This window comes from Trichosurus vulpecula, chromosome 7, assembly GCF_011100635.1.
Source record: "Trichosurus vulpecula isolate mTriVul1 chromosome 7, mTriVul1.pri, whole genome shotgun sequence".
NCBI classification, from domain to species: domain Eukaryota; kingdom Metazoa; phylum Chordata; class Mammalia; order Diprotodontia; family Phalangeridae; genus Trichosurus; species Trichosurus vulpecula.
In genome coordinates this window covers 140,049,776-140,074,233 of record NC_050579.1, presented here as the reverse complement: position 1 = coordinate 140,074,233, position 24,458 = coordinate 140,049,776, and the positions used below count along the sequence as shown (strand labels likewise).

General features: G+C 36.4%; 1 protein-coding gene and 1 pseudogene across 1 annotated transcript in view; both read right to left on the bottom strand.

Annotated features, from left to right (window-relative positions):
• Positions 1 to 24,458, bottom strand: part of TRDN (triadin) — a gene marked incomplete in the record, with an annotated part of 469,162 nt that overhangs the window by 169,611 nt on the left and 275,093 nt on the right.
• Positions 292 to 2,179, bottom strand: LOC118856963 (annotated as a pseudogene).

Sequence of the window (24,458 nt, the reverse complement as noted above, 5' to 3'; positions counted from 1 at the left end):
ATCACAATAGTTAAAACATAATTTTGATTGTGTGAAATTGAAAATATTTTTATAGTGCCAATTTTAAATAGATTTTATTCTCCAGGACAAGAATTGTATTTCCACTTGTTTACAATACTGATAAAGTACAAAGTTGTTCACTTCTCACTCTCTGTACACATTCAAGTATTCAGAATGCCCAGATTTATACAGTGGCTTGAATATTACCTTTAAACTGCTACTGCCTTGGCTACAAATTTGAGTCCTTCAATTTTTAGAAAGCTGTGTGGAATGCTCTTTCTCCTGGTGAACTTAGTTGACCTCTTCAATGGTGGGTCCAGAAGAAGCACCTCCAGATGGGGCTGCTACACCCCCTGAGAACCCACCAGTCATGCCTCTGGTACAAGTTAGTAATGATGGGGTTACAGACCTTCTCCATTCTTTCAGTTGACACTCAGCAGTCTGATTATCCAATCAGTGGATTATTTCATTACATTCGTCAAGATCTTCTGTTTGTCTTCATCTCCAATTTTGCCTTGCATTTTTTCATCCTCTATGGTAGCCTTCATGCTGAAAGCATAAGATTCAACAGAATTCTTGAAAGGTACCTTGTCTCTCTGCTTCTTATCCTCAGCCTTGTATTTCTCAGCCTCCTGGATCATATACTCAATGTCCTCTTTATTCAAACAACCTTTGTTTTTGGTGATGGTGATCTTATTCTCCTTGCCTGTGTTCTTATCCACAGCAGAAACACTGAGATTGCCATTTGCATCAATGTCAAATGTTACTTCAATCTGAGCAACTCCACTGTGTGGTTGGCCGATTCCTGTAACCTCAAACTTGCCAAAGAGGTTGTGACCCTTTGTCATTGCTCTCTCACCTTCATAAACCTGAATAGACACACCAGGCTAGTTGTCCAAATAGGTGATGAAGGTCTGTGTCTGTTTGGTAGTGATGATGAGATTGTGTTTGATCAGAACTTTCATAACTCCACCAACAATTTCAATTACAAGGAAAAAGGAGGGACATCCAACAGCAACAAGCCCGGCGCATTCTCAGATTTATCTCCAGGCAAAATGGTAGAGCCTGGACAGCTGCACCATGGGCAACAGCCTCATCAGGATTGACACTCTTGTTGAGCTCCTTGCCATTGAAATAGTCTTGCAGAAGTTTCTAGATTTGGAGGATCTGAGTGGAACCACACACCAGGACATTGTCATAAATCAGTGATTTATATAGCTTGGCATCTCTTAAGGCCTTTTACAGAAGGTTCCATGTGTCATGGAAGTGATCAGAAGTCAGCTCTTCAAAATAGGTCTGGGTGATAGAGGTCTAGAAGCTGATACCTTCATAGAGGGAGTCAATCTTAATACTGGTCTGGCTACTAGAAGAGAGGATGCACTTTTCATGTTGACAAGTGATCCACAGACAGCTAACAGTCCTCTTGTTTTCACTGATGTCTTTCATGTGCTTTCTGCTTGAACTTAACAATGAAATGTTTGGCCATGTGGTTGTCAAAGTCCCCCAACCTCCCAGCTATGGACTTGACGCCAAAGATGCCATCTTCTATGGTAAGAATGGAGACATTGAAAGTACCACCTCTAATGTTAAAGATCAACACATTTCTCTTGGCACCAACCTTTTTGTCCAAGCCACAAGCAATAGTAGTAACAGTTGGCTCACTGATGATTCAAAGCACATTGAGAACAGGAATGGTTCTAGCATCTTTGGTGGTCTGACATTGGTAATCACAGAAATAAGCTGGTATTGTGACCACAACATTTGTGACAGTCTTCCCGAGGTAAGCTTCAGCAATTTCTTTCATCTTAGTCAACTCCATAGAAGATACTTCTGGATAGAAACTTTTGGTCTCCACTTTGTACTTCACTTGGACCTTAGTCCTGCCTATATCATTCACCACTGTGAAAGGCCAGTGCTTCATGTCTGACAGTACAACTGCATAATCAAATCTGTGACCAATCAGATGTTTGGCATCAAAAACTGTTCTGGTGGGGTTCATTGCAACTTGATTCTTTGCAGTATCACTGATTAGATGTTCTGTGTTGGTGAAGGCAACACAGCTTGGGGTAGTCCTTTTTCCTTGGTCATCAGCAATGATGTCCACTTTCCCATGTTTCAAGACTCCCACACAGGAATAAGTGGTACCGAGATAAGTGCCAACTGCTGGTCCCTTCAACATGGCTGCTGGGGTATTGGGGGTCATAGGTGACCACTGTGGAGGAAGAAGGGCTGCTGCTGCACTGAGTAGATGAAAACATTTTAAACAAAATCATTTCAGTTACAATAAGGTGCAAAATTATTTTGGGAAAATTTGCATTAAATATCTCTCTTAAAAGTCCATTAACGGTCAAAGGAAACTATAACAAACATATAAAAACAAGAGCCATTTTGCAATAGATAACTGGTAAGAAGTATAAACAAACAATTCTCAAATGGAAATTTGAAAACTCTTAACATGAAAGCCACATGAAAGACTGATTCAAATGACTAATAATCTAAGAAATGCAAATTAAAACATCTCTATTGTTTGGTTTTATATCCATCAAATTAGCAAAGATAATGAAAGACAGATATGGTCTGTTTTCCAGGGGTTGGGAGAAGATGGGCACACTAATATAATGTTGATATGCCTGTGAATTGGTTCAACTATTTCAATTAACAAGTTGTTATTATATGGCATAATTTTCTAGGCAAAGAGAAATAATGAAAGGTGGTTGTGAAAATGATAAATAGGGGATACTTTGGAGAGTTATTCTGGAGGTCTAATCTATATAACTTGGCACCTGTTTGGATGTAGTGGTCGAAAGAGAAGGAATTGTCCAAGACAACACAAAGGTTTTATGCCTGGATGACTGGGAGAATGGTCATGCTGTGACAGAAAAAGAATTGCTGATAAAGTAAAAATAAAATATGAAGCACAGGAGAAATAAAAGAAGCTTTTAAATATGTTGAAGATAATAATTCCATCTTTTATGAAAATATACTTTGGCTTAAAGGACTTCAAAGATTGGGCATTTTCTTAAAAGAGGAGGGAAATAAAAATATTTTTTCAGATTTACCAGTTTATAAATTGTTTGCCTGCAGTGAAGTTGGTCCCTTTTAGGTGGACCTATATCTATGTACACATGTGTGTATATATATATATATATATATATATATATATATATATATATACGTGTGTATATATATATTATGTATATTATATATATGTTTTGTTAAGAGACAAGAATAAATATTTGGGTCTTTTTTCCTCAAGAAACTTAGAGTGGGAAGAATAAGAGTGATCTGACAAGAAGACATGGGGTTCCTTAGAGTCTTGATTAGGAAAATCATGCTTGATTCAATAATTAAAAAGGAAGCAACAGTGTTCTATGCCCACAGATGAATACAACAGAGTTTATTGTACATGGAACTATGTAGTTGCTTATAATTTGAGTGTTGAGAGAAACAGATGGGGTCAGACCTTTGAAAAAAATTGAATAAGGAAATACCTTTGATTTCTGAGATCTGAAAAAAATGACTACTTCATTCCTATCTTCAAGGAGACATAGTGACAATTTAATGTTAGTATTTAATAGAATAGTGTTTTGCAATGGTAATCTGTATACAAATTCCCATATTATCAAAGACCTGATGATAATAAAATATACTCACACAAACACAAGAGAAGTAAAATGGCACCTATTCCTGTGCCTATGAATTGACTACAATGATCAAGATAATGATTTAGGGGAAAGGGTTAGGAACAAAATGTATCTGCCTCCATTATCTTTTTGTTTTGAGCAAAATATTTGAGGACCTAAAATATTTTATTAATTTGAATTCTCAAATCCTACGATTTACTTAACAAGTGTAAATGCAGCTGAATATGCAATATTTAAATGTCCTATTCAGATATATGAAGTGATAGTAAAAGTTCTTTGAAAATGATAAAACAATATATAAATATAAAGGATTAAAAACATATCATGGTAATGATGATGGTAGTGGTGGTGGTAATTATAATGATAATCAAGCTAAATCAAACTAGCAAAAGCTTAAAGAAACAACCTAATTATGCCGAGAGAAAAAATAAAACTATAGGTTTCAGTGGTTCCACAGAACAAGACAATAGGCATATAAGTCAAGAAATCTTGATTCAATCCTTTTCTCTGCTACCTAGGACAAACAACTCATGCCCTCTAAGCCTATTTCTATCTCTCTTGTAAATTCATCATAACAGAGCATTCACCATCTCTTTCACAGGCTTGTTGTTTTAATTGGTTTTATTCTGAACTTAAACATACACCAAAAAACTTACTGTTGAGTTGTTTGATTCGTGTCCGACTCTTTGTGACACCATTTCGGTTTTTCTTGACAAAGATAATGGAGTGGTTTGCCATTCCCTTCTCCAGTTCATTTTACATATGAGGAACTGAGATAAATAGTGACTTGCCCAGGGTCACACAGCTAGTAAGTGTCCAGGGCCAGTGCTCTATCCACTGTACTGCCTAGCTGCCCCCCACTAAAAAAAATAGCAGGATACAAAAGGAGGATTATATATGAAACTGAATTTCCATTTCATTTTTCTTCCTCAAATATGTGTGTGTGTGTGTGTCTAAATTCCACATACTATTTTCAAAACTCTCCTGCTTATCTGTGTACCTTTCTGAATACCCTTCTATTTTCCTCTGTGAAATCAAAATAATGTTTCAATGGTTTCTTTTTGAGCATTGTTTTTGTTAACCGGCTGCTCCCCTTCTGGTAAACCCCCTCTCCATTAACAACTGAGTGAAAGGAGGAGGGAAAAACAAAAAAAAGAAAAGCCATCTTAAAACAAATAAGCATAGTCAAGCAAAATGAAAACACACAATGATCATTTCCAAAATGCACTTTGAGTCCATCATCTCATTTGGTAGGTGTGTTATGCCTCATTTTACCATCATACCTCTAGTCAAATGGTTAAACGGTCAATCACTGCATTGATTAGAGTTCTTATATTTTGAAGTTGTTTTTCTTTACAATGTTTTGTCCCTTATAGAAATTACTCTTCTGTCTCATCTCACTTCACTTTGCATCAATTTATGCCCAGGATTCTCTGAACTGGTTTCTTTTATCATCACTTATTGCCCACTAATATTTACACTTTGGAAGAGAATCCTTATTCACAGATGAGATTATTCTCCATTTTATTATTTGAGAGTATTATTATTAGAGATACCCAGGTTCATAGCCTGGTCCTACTATATAGATTCATAGATTTAAGGCCAGAAGAGACCTTAGAGGCTGTCGACTCTGTTCCATGGCTATGTGACTGTGATCAAGTAACAGTCCTTTGAATCTGTTTCTTCACTGCTAAATAAGTGATATTACTTAAGATCATACATCAGAGATCCAGCTTAACAAGGCCTTAAAGCCATCTAGTCCAACCCCTTTACAGAGTTGGAAATGAGGCCCAGAGAGATTAAATGACACACTGGTAAGTAGTAGTAGTAGTAGTAGTAGTAGTAGTAGTAGTAGTAGTAGTAGTAGTAGTAGCAGCAGCAGCTGCAGCAGCAGTCATAGTAGTAGTAAGTCCTTCCTAATGTTTATGGAGTTGAAATAAAATGCTTTAGATGAAATGAGGAAGCATAATTAAAAACAATAGGATGGAATTAAGTGATAAAAATCTTCAGTTCCTAGTAAAGTTGTATCACATTCCATATTTTTCCAGCTTAAAAACATTGGTTTCATTATTAAATTAACATTTCTCAACTCTATATTCTACCTTATGATTTATTTATCCCCACGCTGGAGAAAATGTAGTAATATTTCATTTTAGAAAATTCCACCTTTTCTCTTTGAACATAGATAGGTAAGTTAGTTGTGGCATATAGCTGCCAAATCAAATTGTTTTGGAAACCTTTCTTGGTAACCTTAAGATCAAGGCCTATGTGACTATACATTGTTAATTACTGGTATTCTTTACCAGTAGGGTGTACATCATTCCAAAGTAGCCCGGTTGCTTTCATCTTAGCATGTAACTTCTAATATTTCACAACAGTTTACCTATTGTGACAACTAATGGAGAAGTTAATACAAAGAGCGAAAAAGTATCTCATGAAGTAGATGGGGAAGAAGAGGTTGTAGAGTTAAAAATATATTTCTCAAAGGAACAAAATGTAAAGAAAAACAATGCAATATTGGTACCTGATGCATTCTTAATGTGACAGCCTCCAACAGTATGGGTGTAGTAAGAAGGCATAGATAATTCAATAATTTCCAGTATCCAAACATAAGTCTAAAGATGCTGTAGGGGGAGATTTGAAATTGCATATATGATGAGTTATTTTGAAAAAAAAATTTAAAATATCTAAATTCAATACATTGTCACTATTACATTTTTTAAAGAGACTAGATTTCTTTCATGCTATAATCTGATAGAAATATTCCAGAAAAATGGTAAACATATGCATTAGATCTTTAGGAGACATTTTATTAAAATAACAACCATTATTTTGGTTCATAAACTAAGGTAATTAGAAACATTGATGTTTATGTGCCACTGATGTCATTACTGCTGTACACTGGATGAGGGACTATATCATGAAAAAAACTTTTTCTTTCTCCCATTTTTAGATAACTTTTTTATGTCAATTTAAAAAAAAATGGGTCCACTTTCTTCAGGTATCAAACTAGGCATTTAGAGCTCCAGGGAGATTTTCTTAATGGCTGAAAAAGAGTTAATCATGCCAGCCAGCAACTTGGACACACAAAAAGAACAGAACTTAATGAATAAAAGACTGAGGTATGAGACTGTCTCCTTGCAAGGAGATTTAGATTCTAAACAAACATTTGTATGTTGCTTCTGAACAGGAGCCAGTGATAAACACTATCAGCCCTCAAGGTAAACATGCTTGTTATGAGGAAAGAGTTATTGATAGAAAATGCCAGAATATAGATGTTGAATCATGAAGGGACTAAGGTTAAAGGCATATTCAATAGTGCCAGAAGCAAATCATTATCCTAGGATGAATCAATCTACATGCTATTAAAAAAAATGCTGAAATTTGCACTAACCCAGATTAGGAACCCAGATGTAGGCAACCAGAATTATGCAATGGATCAGAATTTTTCTACTTTGGGAGAAGTGACATAGTAGAAAAAGCAATCAACTTAGAATTAAGCATCCTAGCTTTCACTACCAGTTCCATTTTCTTCTTGCTGTGCAACCATGGACAAGTTACTTAACCTCTCTGAGATTCAGGTTCCAGAATGGAGAAAATAATGTTTAAACTACCTGTCTTATGAGAGTGTGCTGAAAAGTAGTGTTCTGCAAACCACAAAAATACTATAGGATGGTGAGCTGTTATTAAGATTAACTTCAATTAACATTAAGTAACTTATCCATTAAAACCTAGGCCTGAATTTCCAGACGAGTGGTTCTCAATACATGAAAATTGTCTCATTACTTTATGGCTGGAAGGAGTAATAGATAAAGAGATAGACTTAAGAAGCACGAAGACCTGAGTTAGAATCCAGCAATTAATAATTACTATGTAACCCTGAACCAGTTCCTTAATCTCTCTCAATTTCGGTTGTCTCATCTTTAAAATAGCCCCTACTTCACAGGATTGTTGAAAGGACTAAATGAGATAGTATGTGTAAAGCATTTCATAAACCTTAAAGCATTATATAAATGTGACCTAATAATAATGTTACTGTTGTGTATATATAACTCTGAGGAGAAGAATGGATAAGATTTCTTAACTATAATGATACACCAACCAGGAGTAACCCTCAGAGTTTTTATTTACAATATGAAATACATTTTCCATGATCATTTTACCTCCACAGGATAGCGATACCTTTGTATTCAAGGCATTTTGGCTGACATCCCAGTTCATCATCTTGTATAAGAGATGTGTCAAGAGTCCTCTTTTCAAGTCTAACACTCATAACTGGAAATGCAGACTTTTTGGACAACTGCAGAAAAATGCCACAGCACCCTGGGAAGCTCCTCTTTCTTATCGTATCATCATTGGGTTTGTGGTTTTGAAGTAACATTCTTGTATCCTTTACCTTACTAGTCAAAAGACAATCACTGCCCCATCACTTTGGATCTTTCATTCTCATACAGGTCAAGAAACTCTTCTCTAATCAGAGCTTCTAGGACTGTAGAATCCCAGAGACAGATACATTTTCAGAAGCAATAGAGTCCAAACTACGTCAGAAAAATGATCCCCTCAACAATATATTGTACACTTGGTCATTCAGTTTTTAAATTAAAATGCCTCGTGTGGAGAGCCCACAATCTGTAGGGGGAGACCATATTTCTTTAGGAGAGCATTATTAGGAATTTTTTCCCTAAATCCAGCTATAATTTTCTATTTTGCAATTTTGACCCACTACTTCTAGTTCCTTCTGGGAACAAACAGGGTAAGTCCTATTCTATTTCCATATGACAGCTCTTCAAAAAAAACCCTGAATATAGCAATCATGTCCTCACCGTCTGTCAGGACCCCCCCCCCAAAAAAAAGGGAACATATAATCTTCTGGCTAAGCATTTTCCAACCAATCTTGAGACTCTTTACAGTCCAAGTTACCAAGTTACCTTCAATGGATCATAATTTAAAGCTGGTAAGGATCTTAGAGGCCTTTAAGTCCAATTCCCTCATATAAGGGGCAGAAAGAGATTAGAAAATGTGCCAATGGTCACACACTGGTACTCTGATTTCAGAGGTAGTACAATTTCTGCTGCCCTGCTAATCAATATCCTACTTCAAATATGCTTCTAGAACTGAATACAATGAGGTCTCACTAGGGCAGAATATAGGGGGCCAAATGCTCCCTGATTCTGAACATTGTGCCTCTCCTAATATCATCGAATATCAAGGCAGCTTTTTTGTCTGCTAGAGCACACTGGCGACCAATATGGAGTCAGTAAGTTCACTGAACCATCGGGTCTTCTACGAATGATTTGCTATCTAATCTATTGATGCTTTGATTAATCAGTAAGTATTTATTAAGCACTCACTATGTGACAGGTACCATGCTAGAGTCTGGGGATACAAAGCAAAATGAAACAGTCCCTGCCTTGGAATAGTCTGCAATATAGCTGGAGGACAGAACACACATGCATATACTCATAAATGTAAGCATATATATATATATATATATATATATATATATACATACAGACATAAATATATATGTTGGAGACAGATATAATTATATGTACAAAATATATAGAAGGTAATTTTGTATGGAAGGTGCTAGTACCTGGGATGATCAAAAAGGGCTTCATTAACATAGAAGAAGGGGCTTGAGCTCCTCCATATTATAGAGTTGAATTTTTGAACTCATTTGAAGATACATTTATCCCTATTAAATTTCATTGTTTTATGTGAAGCTAACATTTTAGCCTGACAAGATTATTTGGGGAAAGGACTCTATCCCTCCAAGCTTGAGGCCATCCACAAATTGTGTGTGTGTGTATGTGCGTGTACACACATACATACATACACACACACATATAAATATTGAGGGGGAGAGACAGAGAGAAGGAGAGAGAGCAAGAAAGAGAGAGAAAAGGAGAGAGAGAGCAGGAAAGAGAGAGAGAGAGAGAGAGAGAGAGAGAGAGGCCTTTTTCCAGTTCATAGGTAAAAATATCAAACAAAAAAACACAGGTCTACGCATGGTTCCTTGGGCTTTATGAGGAATACCATTTTGAAATTATTTAAGTAGATGCCAAGTAAAACTGGAAATATATCTGAGGAAGAATGGAATGAGCTTCTGGAAGTGGGTTCAAATCCTGATCCATTACTTACTACCTTGGACAAGTCACCTAATTTCTCTGGCCCTCAGCTTCCTCATTTAAACATTGAGAGTTGGATTAGCTGACATACAGTGTCTCTTCTAGTTCAAAATCAATGATGCTATGAGTTGTAATATTTCCACAAAACTCTACCCTACAGTATTAAAAGAGTCTAGGTTTGAAAAGAATTCCTGGTTCTTAATAACACTGTAGCCTCCTGAATTCTTCGTTCATAAATTCCCTTGGGTGGTGGGGGTGGAGGGAGTATTACATCTTGTCTTTAATATTTGCATGAGCTTTCAACCTGACTCTTGCCTAATTGGACTGTGTCTAACCTCACCCTTGAAAATAATGGAAATGATTCAGAGCAAACCCATGAGTGAATGAATCTGCAGCTGGCCACCAGATGTCACTACCTTTTTTCTTTTTGAAAAAGGGACATGTTTTACATTCAGTTGAACTACTATATGAGAAAAGGTAAGGCAGTCAGTCATCTTTTCTAAGAAAAAAATTAAAAAGATATTTATAATGCTTAGATTGTCATTTTCAATTCATTTAAGTTTTGTAATTCTTTTTTTTAATGTATCTGTGCCTCAACTGCTCAGTACATAGTCATAATAGAATCTCTCCATCAGCATGAGTCATCTGTCAAGAACCCAACATCAAAGACTTGGGGTTGTACATACTGAGGCACCCACATCTAATGTCCTCATTTACTTTTGCATTTGTTTTCTCCCTGAATATGCATGTTTTTACTCATATTATGTAATTCTATGTTGCAATTTAAAATCTGAGAAGGAAATTTGAGGGTAGGAAATGTAAAAAAAACTACATATTTTTAGGTTCACAAACTTTATCTTGTGTACGTATCATTCTCTATGGATTCATTTCCTTTTGACATCTATCTCCAAAAATAACAGAATGGGATTTGATTTTACTTTGAGCTGTCTGACACAGGAATTGCTTTTGAAGTCCAAGTCCAAGGATGCAAATTATTCAGAGTGCACAAATATATGAATGCTGGCAACAGTGAATGAATAGCACTTTACATGAGGCTTTTTGTGATTGTTTTAGAGATCAGGAATTTCAAATATGGTCATAGAGGCTCTTTTTCATGTCTATATAAAGCAGAGGCGGAAAGGTCAACCAATGCGAAAAAAGGCGGAATCCTTTCTCCTCATTCCCCCATGTATCTTTGCCCTTTTGTACTGTAAATTGCATAGGCTGGCATTTAAAATGCACAGTGTCATCGGCAGACGCTTGCATCCAACCTGTGCAAAGAGAATGCTGGCAACAGGCAGAAAGAGTCAAATACAGCCCTGATGCCTTCAACTCTGAGCTGCCAACTGCACACCCCAACTCCTCTATCCCTATTATTACAGCATTTGCCCCCTAGACAAAGGAGCTGTAGCCAAAGGAGCTGTTTCCTTCCAACTGAGCAATAGCTACATTCCACTTCTGGGACCTGATTGAAGCACTTAGCTGCTGCCTTCAGTGAGCAAAGAAACCAGGGATGGTGATCTGAATAATTTCATCCTTTGTATTATGTTTGTAGCAACAGCTATTTTTGTGAAGGGCTGTTTCCACATTTTGCTTACTTGGCTCTCACATTGAAAATTATTCATCAAAGACTGGGTAGGTGTAATGCATAAATGGCAAGCAGGATGCAGACACTAATAAGGACATGTTGTAATAATTCAGTCCAGAGGCAGCTTGTCATAATAGGTAGGGTGAGTGTGATAGTTATTTCCCAGCTTTAGGAATAAAAGCCAGCTGGCACAGTGGGTGGATATGCCTGCTATTTTCCTCTCCTAATTCAGGCCGGACAGAAGCTTAAAAAAAATCAGCTGGCTTTTCAAAAAAGTCTCTTGCCTGTGTCTTGTCTTCTCTCATTGTGTGGGTATGAATTCTTTTGAGCAGCTGACAGATCCCACACACAGCTAAGATAGGGTTAGGGTTGTCAGGACCTACTCAGGGATCTCTAGCTCAGCCTTTGGAGCTCCAGCATGCTTACGTGTTTAAGGGTGCTAGTTCATTCCTGATACCCATCGCCAACAGACAAAGAATATCCAAAGAGCTGAGCGAAGTGGAGATTTTCATTTCTCACTTTCGCTGTCCACCATCCTCAACCCACCCCCTCCATCCAGCACCCGTCTTTTTATTTTTTAGATAAGTGAACCATAGAAAGTGAAAACTGAGACTCTTTTAGGGAATTGATTGTTTAAAATTCTAGGATGGGACAAATTTTAGGTATCAATGAAAGCTATGATTTCATTTCGCAGATAAGGAAACTGATATACACAGGAGTTAAATTGCCCCAGGTTATATACTTTTGGGCTTTTTATTTGTTTATTTGCTTGCTTGTTTTTTCTTTTGTTTTGTTTTGTTTTTACCAGACCTATGATTTCATGGGTATAGAGAATTTGCATTTGTGAAATCCCCCCACAAAAGTATTTCCCTTTTCTGCTTAGGGGAAGGCCATCCCCTATTTCACAAGCCGCCACTGGTTTTATATCAGAAAATTGTTTCTTCGCCAATGATAGAACCTGTGAATCCAAGACAGCCACCATTTTTATTGTTTCAAACTCCACTCTTATTTGCTAAAACCTTCTTAAACCGTGTCATGAAAAGATACCCATTGGGGTCTCCTTACTTACTCTTTTATCAAAGTAAATACAAAGACCCCAAACTCCAGGGTCGTACCAATATTTCTGCCTATCCCCCTTTTCCTCCTATCCCCATGATCTGGTTCATCCTAAACTTCCCCCTTGGCCAAGCATTACTGTCTAATAGGTATAGTCCTGTTACATAAAATGGTTACATAGGACAGCTAAGACCGATAATACACCAAGGACTCTAGCAATGCATCCCACCCCCTTAATGTAGTATGATTCAACTACCCACACTTAATTAGGGGGGCAGTAATTTTTACTACCTACTTTTGAAATATTATTCTGAACTTCATCTTTTCTTAAATGTTTTGCATAGTACTAGTTATCTTAAAAGACCTCACTCATCAAAGGATAAACCTCCCTGGGATTCAATCCAATTTCTAAAGCATTTACTAGACACCTACTGTGTACAAAGGAATTCACGCTAGGTGCATGTCACTATTGACATTCCCATTTCAGAAGTGTGAAAAATTAATTTATGCTTGTGAATTCTATAAATGATTGGTTTTCTTTCATATCATGGGGAAGTATCACAACTAAAAACCATGGCTTCTCCTAAACCCTCCTCCTTGTGCTGCTGCCTTTCAGAAAGATATATTTTTCTATATAATATTAAACTGTCTATTTTTCTCCCTTGAAACAATTAGAACAAATGTTTTGTATTTAGTGAAGGTCAGAAGATTAATAGGTTTACTCATGATGTCTTTGAAAAGCTAATTAAGGATCTTTGTACAGCACAAAAAAAGGCTTAGAACACAGTGTTTTGCTTTGTCTGTAGGGCAGCAGTGATCATGAGACTGTTAAAAAGAGAAAGCCAAAGTGAAAGAGCCTGGCAGATCCCAGATAACATGTGTGCTATGTATACTCTGTATATAGCAGGGTCACAAACACCTGATGTGGACTGTTGACAACTCAGTTCCCTTAAAGAGCAAGAAAAAAAGGCCATGAGGGTGTCAAAATATAACAAAAATAACTGCATTAACTGAGACTACTTACTGTGAAAAATACAACAATTACACACACATATAATATATAGTTTTAAGTACCTATTTTATTTATTTATTTATCTTGCTTTAAGTAATGTATCTATGAGGTCTTGTTTTAGGATAAATATTGATGAGATAGACTAAGTCTAGACATGGGAGAAAAGAACTCCAATCACATTAGATATGCCAAATACTTGGACTATCATGTGAATGAGGGATTAGACTTACGCAGCTTGGCCCCAGCTGAGAGAAGAAGAACCAAGTGGTGAAAACTACAGAGAAACAATTTTATAATTTGTCCTATCCAGTAACAAAAGAGCTATTTTTTCAAGTAGTATGTAAAACCCTTGATAGCAGGAACTAATTAGTATGTTTTGGTTGTGTTTCTAGTCCTGTAAAACAGTACTTGTCATACTGTAGGTGCTCAATAAATGCTTACTGGAGGAAAGAAAGGAGTTTCTCATCACCTGAACAAATGATTTCGAATGGGAGAGGACATCAACAACAATAATAGCATTCACAGTGCTTTAAGGTTTGCAAAGCACTTTACATACATTATCTCATTGGAATTTTATAACAACCCTGTGAGGGAGGTACTATTATTGCCCTCATATTCTAGACAAATAAACTGAGGTCCAGGGGGATTAGATGGTTTGCCCAGCTAGTAAATATCTGATGGAGGATTTGAACTCACATCTTTCTAATTCCTAGTGCAACACACTACCTATCCACTGTACTTCTTAGCTGCCTTTTACACATGAGTAAATTAAGATCCAGAGGGGTAAATAACTTGCCCAGGGTCACTTAGGTAGTAAGTGATAGAGGAGGGATTCAAACCTAGTTCCTCTGACTGTACTCAGAGTTAATTTGACAATACCAACCTATCTGCTCCAATGTTCCCCCAAAGGCTGGATGACTACCTCTTAAGGATGTCATAGAAAGGGTTCTTCAATCCCATTGGTAAGGCTAAGAAGCCATTTTACATCTAATTTATGAAGAAAGTTACTTCATTTAAAAAAAAAAACAAATTGGAGAAGAAAATTGGCATTTGGTATCCAGATAAAGCTACCAGCTTAGTTCCCTAGACTCACGGTTAGAAATGAAACTTAGGAGTCTCAGAACAACAGAGCAATAGTCCTTAGCATAAGGTATATTTTTATCTGATTCTAGTCTGTTGTCTTCCTAGTTGTTATTTGGGGGAGCTGGTATTTTCTGGTGCACCACACAATGTTTACATTCCCGATGTGGAGCCCTTAGAAATCTTTCAATGTTCATTTGAGGTTTATACCTGCTAGAAAACAGGTCTATTAAATTCATTAACAGAGTTAAAGCATAGGAAAGAATTATTAACCACAATTCACATGAGAAGACATTTGAGGATAAGATGATTCAGAGTTGGGTCCCCTCCTACCACCCAAGCCCCAGTAAGACATTCATAGGAGAGAAGAGTAATTGGGCTCTCTTGTGTTCAGTGGCTAAGCCCTTTTTTAGTGGGCAATCCACTATGATTACATTCTGTTGATAACAGTAAATAATAATTATCATAGGTTTTAAACCCCATAGGTTTACAATAGGTACTGTCAAGCAACAATAAAAGAATTTGTAGTTTCAAAAGGAATCTCGAATGTAAACAACAAAAGGGTGTAACTGTCACAAATAGAGTAGGTACATTGCTGATCCTGATTTTCAAGACAAAGACTAGTAGTCTCTTAGGAACTCAGGTTACTAAAGAAGCTAATAAATGTAACAGTATTAAGGGGATGCTGTGTTTTGTCTAATTTGTCTATTAGGCTGACTCACTGTGTTTATTAATAGTTTGCAGAGCTAAACAGGTTGTTAATTTTATACTCTAGCTATAAAATGCTATTTTCCCAATTTAGAACTCACACAAGGAAGGCAAGTTTAAACTCAGAATAAGATTGTGAGATAGTCGTATTTAATTCATGATCTAAAAATAAAATTTTAAATAAAATGATGTTTAAAAGTTACTGAAATTATAATTTTAAGATAAGTTACCTTTCTGGTTATTATTTCTGATTATGTTATGATTACAACTTTGCTAAAATGACATCTTTACTTTTGTGACCCTTATCAAGTTTCTTTATTTACAGGTTGTAAAGTTACTTCCGTGAATTTAGAAAAAAATTCAAATCTTCTCATTCCAAGAATAATGATCTATCTATTACTAGGTGACCTCAAATATTTTAGTATTAAATTGATGAGTAAAGCTATTAGAGCTTTCATTTAACAGAAGTGTTTTACTATCTGATCATTTTTCAAAAAAAAAAAATAGACATTGTACTGTGAAAAAGCACTGGCAACTAAGCGTCATATAAAATGATTTCCCATTATAAGCAGTTTTTAGTAAAGCAAGGGCCATAAAATATAAATAACCTGATATGATTGGCAAATTGTCCCCAATAGATGAGAGTTGATAGTCTATACAACACAATTTCTATTATTATCAAAAATGGTGATGAAAGCCATAAGTATAGCTATTACCTGGATAAGAACATAAGGGCCCTAAAATGTTTGCAAAGCTGATCTGTTTAGATCTCATTTTATTTTTTCCAACTTTATTCTTAGTCAAACTAATAAAAGAAGTCTAAAATATCTTTTCTCCAGAAAAATCATCAATTCTTGATTGTCCTTTCCTTCCCACATTTGATCATTTTGTCATACCATTTTTTTCCCTCAAATCTCACAGATTCATCTCTTTGAATTCAATCCTAACACAGATCTTTGGAGCAATTTCAATTTACTACAATATTTACACGAGGGTTCAGTCTATTATTTTACTAGTTGCCTGCAAACACTTAGGTGCTTCCTTAGTTCTGTGATCTCATCTTTGCAGATACCCCATAATGCATCATGCTTTCTTATTCTATGGAACTGTCATCCATATCCTCCCACAAATCCTGCACATAGAGGTCCATCCATGGCCTCAATAAATCACTTGACATTATGTGGGTACTAGTGGAGCGCACTGATAATTCATATGTTCATTTGCTCTTTTAAAATTATTTTTCAACTAACAAGCCTTTATTATATCACCTAACAAACATTAATTTTATCCAACTGTGAAAAAGGAAAATGAAACAAAATGGAACCCTTTAACTGATAGGCTAAATGGTTGGCCTACGTCCTCTTTTTTTTAAGTGTCTCTGCTGATATCTTTTATGGTGATTTTTCTGTAAATTTCTTTTCTAGGGATGTGCTTCAGCCTCTTACACTCACACTACATTTCTCCATTGCCCTTTGGGTGACCCACAACTTTAATTCTTCAGAGATGATGGTGTGCTATGATTTATACCCATGTAGCATATTACAAAGAACACTGGTATTGGAAAAAAAATGGGTCTTTCTGGGAGAAGCTATGTTTCATTAAAAGTTCATCTTCCTATCCTTGTTTTATTTAAGGTCATTTCTATTTCTTATTGGAGAATATGATTTTAGAGTCCAAATGTGGTGACTTCATTGTTATTGATGGAGAAAATGATCTGTTATAAAAATCCTGGCACCCCTTTTGAGTCTTTTCTCTGGTTGTTATCCTCCAACATTTAGATGTCTGACTAAGCTTTCTGCAAATTTATTTTTGCATGCACTGCTCCTGGCTGTCTTATGAGGTGATACTGGCCATAATCTTCCAATATCTTCCTTTGTAAAAGTTTATACAAATGAATATATATTTTTAAATTACCATTGTTCTTGGCTGCCATATCTTTCTGCTTCGCAAATTGGTCAAGCATCTGCTGCATGCAGTAGTTTGTAAGGTCACTAAAGTCACCACATATAGAAATGCATGTTGAAGGCCTTTGTAGACTGTCTTTACTTCTTTATCCTCTGCAAGCTATTTTTTCTGCAAAAGCTGAAACCAAATTCTTTGTAGTATTTTGTAAATATTTTTCATGAGCACTGCAATATAAAATGATAAAATCTCCCAGAAACAGTGTTTCTCGTTCTATTTGAATACATGACTAAAGCATCTCCACAAGCTCCTGCATCTATCTTTCCAGGTAGGACCAGTGGATCACCCTTCCATTTAGCCACAACTTTCCCCCTTTTCCCAATTATTTTATAAGGAGAGAGTTGAGATGTCAAGATTAGTTTTTTTTCTGTTCCCTGAGAAATATGCCACTAGGAAAAGACCTCACTTTAAGATTGCCAACTGCTAAATTAAAGCTGATATACTATCTAAAAACTGATTTTTAACAATTTTTCTGCCACAGTCTCTATAGAAAGAGACAAGATTGTAGAGATTTGAGAACCATGGCACTTTATTTTATCAGCTGCCCTGGACAAATAATTCATCAATAAATTACTAGCTTACTTGTAAAACAATTTGTCTGCACTTGATTAGTCTGTTCTTTGGAATGCAAAAGTCTATGGCCGACACCATACTTGAAGGCTACCTAGCATTGTCGACACCTTACAAAAATTGTGGCCTATTAGGAGTCTTTGAGAACCTAGAGTTACCATCACACCAAGATTAAGCATCAAAATAAGTCTTTTTTGGAGGGGCCTACAAATAGGGAAAGAAATTAGCCGATTAATTGAGGCTCTTTAATTCTAATGGAAGAAGAGTCATCTATTAGCTAAAATTGAAATCCAGTTTGATAATAGCTGTCTTTTCATGGAAGTTGACTCTGATTCTCTTGCTGATTCTCCATTACTGAACTCAGCTCACTATAGGAGTTGAAAGTACAAGTACTTACATGCCCCTAGGGTTTATATAAACAAGGTAGGAAAGATCAATTCAAGAAATTAATTAGAGATAACAAGAAAAGTATAACGAAGAATTCAATTAATGAATTTTCTGTTTGAAAGATCATTTAATAAGCACCTAGTACAATACTTAAAAAGCACCAAATATGGAAAAAAGAAAAAACACAAAGACACCCCCCCCATAAAAACAGCATTGATTGGCCTGAAGAAATTTATAATGTATTGGATTTGTAAGGGCTGTGATTACATTTAAAAAATCCAGTATTATAAAAGTTAGAAAATAGTTAAGAATTTAGGAGACATCAAACAAAATGTCATCAAAGACCTAAGAAGAAGAAATCACTTGTGGCTGGGAGAAAGGCTTCATGGTGGAGATGGTGCCTGTGCTGATCCATTAAAATGGAGAATTTTAGTAGATGGAGATGGGGGAGAAAGAGTCTGTTCTTTCCATGGGAGAAGTTTATATACATAAAAGAAGTTTGGTATGAGAGTAGGATATGCAAAAAGGTATACCATGAAATATACCTGCAAAGGGAGATTGGAAGCAGATTTCAAAGAGTTTTAAATGACACATTTTATTTGGCTTTTTATTCAATAAGCCCCAGCAAGCCACTGAAAGTATGTGATCTGATCAGTACCTTTGGGAACAGTGTGAAGGATAGATTAAAGAAGAGAAAGGCTAGAGACACAGAGGAGTTAGGATTTGAAAAATCCACAGGACAACTAGGTACAGATATTCAGCAAGCAATTTAGCAAGCAATCAGAACTCAAACCCTGGAATTCAAATTGTTGGGGCTGGAAATAGAGATTTGGGAATCATTCTCTCCTCTGATACCACCTGGTACAACAGGCTCTCATTACCCCACACTTAGACTATTGCAATAGGATTGCTGATGGATCTTATTGCCACCAGTATCTTTACACACTAATCCTTCTTCCACTCAACTGCCAGCGTGATTCGCCTAAAACTCAAATCTGACCAAGTCACCCACCATTCAATAAACTCCAGTGGTTCCTTATAACCACCAGGATCAAGTATAAACCATCTGGCATTCAAAGCTCTTCATAACCTGCCTACCCTCTACCCTTCCAGTGTTATCAATTTATCATCTATCCTTCTCAATTCGAAAGAAGAGAAAATAAATACTTGTTAATTAAAATAAAGATGTTATGAATAAGAAGCATACAAACAAATAATAATAATAACAATAATGGCTAACATTTACATAACACATTAACATTTGCAAAATGCTTTACAAAGTTTATCTTGTCTTATCCTGACAACACTGGGAGGCAGATGCTATTATTATACCCATTTTACAGATGAGGAAAATGAAGCAGGGAGAAATTGTGACTTGCCCAGGGTTGTACAGCTAATACATATCTGAGGCTAGGTTTGATTTCCAGTCTTTCTCACTCCATTCGCAGCACTCTATCTACTATGCCACCTAGCCACTTCAGGGTTTTTTTCCTCTTACACATAAACTATGTGATGCTAGGCCAGTAAACCTTTCAGTGCCCCAGGTAATTCTCTATATCATGATAAAATCTATTTATAATGACTGAATGGACTCTTTCTTATAAAGCATTTTAGGGAGTGAAGTGGCCTGGTAGCATTATTTTGAAAGAGAATTCATTCCATTAAGCTATATCTTGAATTAAAATTCTATTTCACCTCTACAATTTTGAAGAATTAGTTACATATTTATTCATTCATTTATTCACATTGCAAATATTTTTGAAGCCCACTATGTGCAAGACACTAGAGGAATGTAAAGTACAAAACTCAATCCCTGACAGTAAACACTTTATAATTTACCTAAATTAACAAATGATCTTAAAGAGTAGTTCCAATGGGTCTTATTAAAGCTGCATGAAGTATATTTACTAAAGTCCTTCAAGCTCTTTCCCCTCAAACCTTCAATTTCTATGTTTAGGCAGAAAGAAAAAAGAGTGATTTCAAGGGAATGATATTAGGAACTGGTAATGGAATTCATAGCTGCACAGCTTGGCTATTATGTGGCAATGCCACATAGTAAAACAAGTCTTGACTCAGGAATCAAGGAGGCACATGGGTTTGAATCTTGGTTCTTGTGTTCATTGTATAGCTCTTGGGTCATAGATTGGGATAATAATACTTTTATTTACAACCTACCTTACAGGGGTCTAATGGAGAAAGCCCTTTGTAAAGCTTCAACTGCTTAATAAATTTCCCAGCCCAAATAGCTGAAGGTGGAGCCCTTTACTCTAGGACTTTCTATAATGGAAGTTGTCTTCTCTTCAGAGGGCATAATAGAAGGAGATTGGTTAGAAAGAGCAGAATTGGTTGTAGGAGGAAATACAGATTTGAATAACAGTATCAAAAGGCCCCCAGAAAATATCACAGGTCTTGACTTTCTGGAATAAACTCTTCTGCTATCTGAAAGCTTTTCACCTCCATCATTGGCATCAGCAGTCATAATTATAACATACTGCCTACTGTACCCATATTGACGTTTCAATTCTTAGGTTTCCCATAGAGATGTCTTAAAGCATGCATTCTCATTGAAGGCTATTAGCCACTACTCCATTTAAGGAAATGATTGATCTATTGTGTTATTCATTGAGCAACTAGATTTTATTTTTTTTAAATGAAGTATGTCCTGATCATATTAAGATGAATAGTTCATTTGTTATCTTGCTTTTTTTATATTCTGCCTCACATCCTAGACTTGTGATCATGAATGAGTTAATGTCTCAGTACACCAGGTAGCTAAGACTGTAAGTTGCAAAAGAGTCACAGCTCTACTCCTCTGGAGGGAATTTCCACACTGGGAATTACCCTTCTTGCTTCTATCCCAAAAGGTTTGCACTATAAAATAATAGGTATGTTCTTAGAGTGAGCAAATCTCCACATATATTTGTATAGTAAGGCAGTGAAAGATTGACTCAAATGTGTTTTACCATGTTCTTATCCTGATATCCTATGTATAAGTTAGAATCGTAGACCAAGATCATACCACACAATTGTAAGCAGCTTCATTCAGCACTCTTGACACTATTCCAATGGCAATTCATAGGTGGAATGCCCTACCTTTTCTTGGCCTTTGTTTTTTTTTCTTCTAAGATATGTGTCACCTTCAAAGCCACTAAATTGTCATCTATACAGGCTGCTTTCATTTGACCTCACTTCTGAAATTCTATCCTTTCTATTCATTCCCCCTCTTCAAGGCATTTCATTATGGTTTCCGGTTATTGTGTTTGAAAGCAGCATAATCCCCATGATCCTTAGCCTCTGCATTCTTCATATTTTCATTTAAAATAATGCTTGAATTCTTAAAATGCCCTTGTAAATAGAGCAAAATGGAACATTTCTTGAAAACAATTTTTGCAGCTATAGTCTATCCATTGTTTATTATTTAAAACCTAACTCTATCCTTTATAAAGACAGTAAGAAAAGCTCATTGCTCATGGCCAAGAGAACAGTACAGCAATTCATGATTGGTGGGCATGACCCAGTGATCCCAAAGTAAGTGATCTTCAGTGCTTCCAGTAATGTCGACAATGTGACATGAGAATAGTGTGAAACCCTCATGGTTTTGTTTATTTTTTCCTGCCTGCTCCTGCAGTGATTTGCTGCAATATGATTCCGTTTAAACACAGAGAAGCTATATATGTTCTACTCTATGCTTCCTTCAGTTATTTGAAGATTATCTTAACAGCAAACAAGTCTAGTTACCATTTTCCTGACTGAATTCTTGAATTATCTAAAAGTATTTCACCCTCATCATTTGCATCAGCAGTAATGATTGCTCACTCCTTTCCTACTCTAGCCATATCCCCCATTTAATCATTGGATTTTTCCTGCTGAGATGTCCTAAGGCAGGTCTTCACACCGAAGGCAGTTAGCCATTATTACATCATTGGAAATGAAATGTTTTATTTGTCTTTATTCATACTAGAACTGTGGTATGTTTAAATCACAGAAACATGCCCTGATTATCCTTGATCACCTAGGAACAATGCTTCTATTGTTATCCTGCTATATTATGTCACTAGGGGAGGTAGTAAGCATGAAAGGCATTCACTTAAAAAGCTACATTAACTGCTATCCAAATAGTTGGACCACATAATTTGTCAAAAATGTGCTTGATATTCACTTTTAAGAGAAAGAAACCCACAACAATAAAGTCAGTTTAAAACAGGTTTAAATTGTAAAAATCAATTTCCTGAAGAGATCTTAAAATCACAGACAAAAAGATCTCATATTTGGAAGGGACCTCAAAGTCCTATCAGTCTAACCCAGACCTAAATAAGAATGACATTTTTTATGAATTGATGCTGAATGAAGTGAGCAGAACCAGGAGAACATTGTATACGGTACCAGCCACATTATATGATGACTAACTTTGATAGACTTATCTCTTATTAGAAATGCAAGGATCTAATACAACTTCAAAGACATGCCACCTTGGGATGGGGACGGGGATAGATGGAAAGAAAATGTGGAACTCAAAATCTTATGGAAGTGAATGTTGAAAACTAAAAATAAATAAATTAAACTAAAAATAATGATAATAATAAAGAATGTCATTTTAAAATACCCAACTGATAGCCATCATCCTCAGGCAGAATCCATTTATTAAAACCATTATATCTCTGACTGGTTCTAATTAGAATTGTTTTCCTTAGAGTGACCACGGAAAACAAATTGAATCTTTCTTTCATGAGATAGCCCTTTAATTATGAAATACACCTTTTAAAGTTCTTCTTTCTGTAGTCTTTACTTTAATAGCATCCCACTACATAGGGAGTGCCTGCTTCCTCTGCATTTTTTTTGACTTACAGACATCAACAAGAGGAAAAAAAATGTTGATCTAAATAGTCCCATGGGGTAAGGGGGAATGGGAACAATTTTTAATAAGCAGCTGTTAGAGGTTGTTCTTATCTTGCTTTGGGGCCATATTTTTAAAAGGACTGGTAGACTATGTAGTAGTGATAACTTTTGGTCTGATGGGTAACTCAGACTGAGTCAAAGTTGGAATAATGGAAGAAAACACAGAAACGAAGACATCATATGGGAGGTTCCAGGGTAGGTTCCTAGTTCCAGAACATGGAAATCCTTAAAAAATTGGTGACTCATTCTTGGACATCCAACCATATCCATGACACATTGAAAGGCCATGTAGATAAGGATATTGGATTGAATATGCAGCCTGTGGGTATTTTCCCAGGACCAGGTTCTAAAGTCTTTTTTAAGATCTTCTATGAATTCTATTTGGGCAGATGACCATTTGACATTTCTCTCTGGGGTACAAGGGGACTTCTTTGCTTCAATATCCTCCTCTGAAGATGAATCTTGGCTTCTCTATTCCCATCATAGTTTTCTATAGTTGGATTCTTTTTCCTTTACCTGTACATTTTTTGTGGTAATAGCTTGATTTTTGTAATCACCGCTAGCCCTGGGGTATGAGGGATGGTGCCTCTTGCCCCAGATCTTCAGTTCTCTCCTCTAGCCTGGAACCAAGCCAAACCTCCAACCTCCCGTAAGTGCCCACAGTCAGGGGCTTTCTGCCCCACTGCTTCTGCACTCACTGGGCCTGTGCTCTTTCCTTCTTCCTCCTCCTCCGCTCTTCCCAGCACAGCTGGGTCTAGCCTTCCTGGTCAGCAGAGGTTCCCTGGATCTTCCCCGGCTCAGATACCCAACTCCCCTCACTATCCTGGGGGTAAAATTTCCTGTGGCTGGGGCCCAGGCAGCCTCTCTAACCAGCTAACCCCACAGCTTGCTGCTTGTTGTGAAAGCAGACCCTAGCCTGAAAGTGTTTACTCTTTACAACTTTTTCCTGGGATTTTTCTTCTGTTCTTCTCAAATTGTCCCAGGAAGACCCCTATTATGCCCCATTCTTATTTATTTTTAGCTGCACTTTGTTTGCCCTAAGGTGTTATTTTACCTCGTTTGTGGGGGAAAATCTTGAAAGGTTGGAATTTTCTGACCTATTCCGCCATCTTCCCAGAATCTTCTCCGCTCAGGTTCTAAAGTATTGGATTACAGGTTCAGATGGCTGCAGGACAGACTAGAGTCCATGACCATTAGCAACTATACAAGCACACAGGATGAACTAGAATGGGATGATTGCTACTACCTACTGTGACCTTAAACTGTGATTTTGTCTTTTTTGTCTTTTGTCTTCGAGTGTTCCTATCACATTCTTCCATGTGAGAAAAGTCTAAAACAGGGTGAATATAGGTTCCCATTGTACCCTGCAATCATTAGAACAGAAATGGGTCCACAGTAAATGAAGACATATAAGCCATGATAAT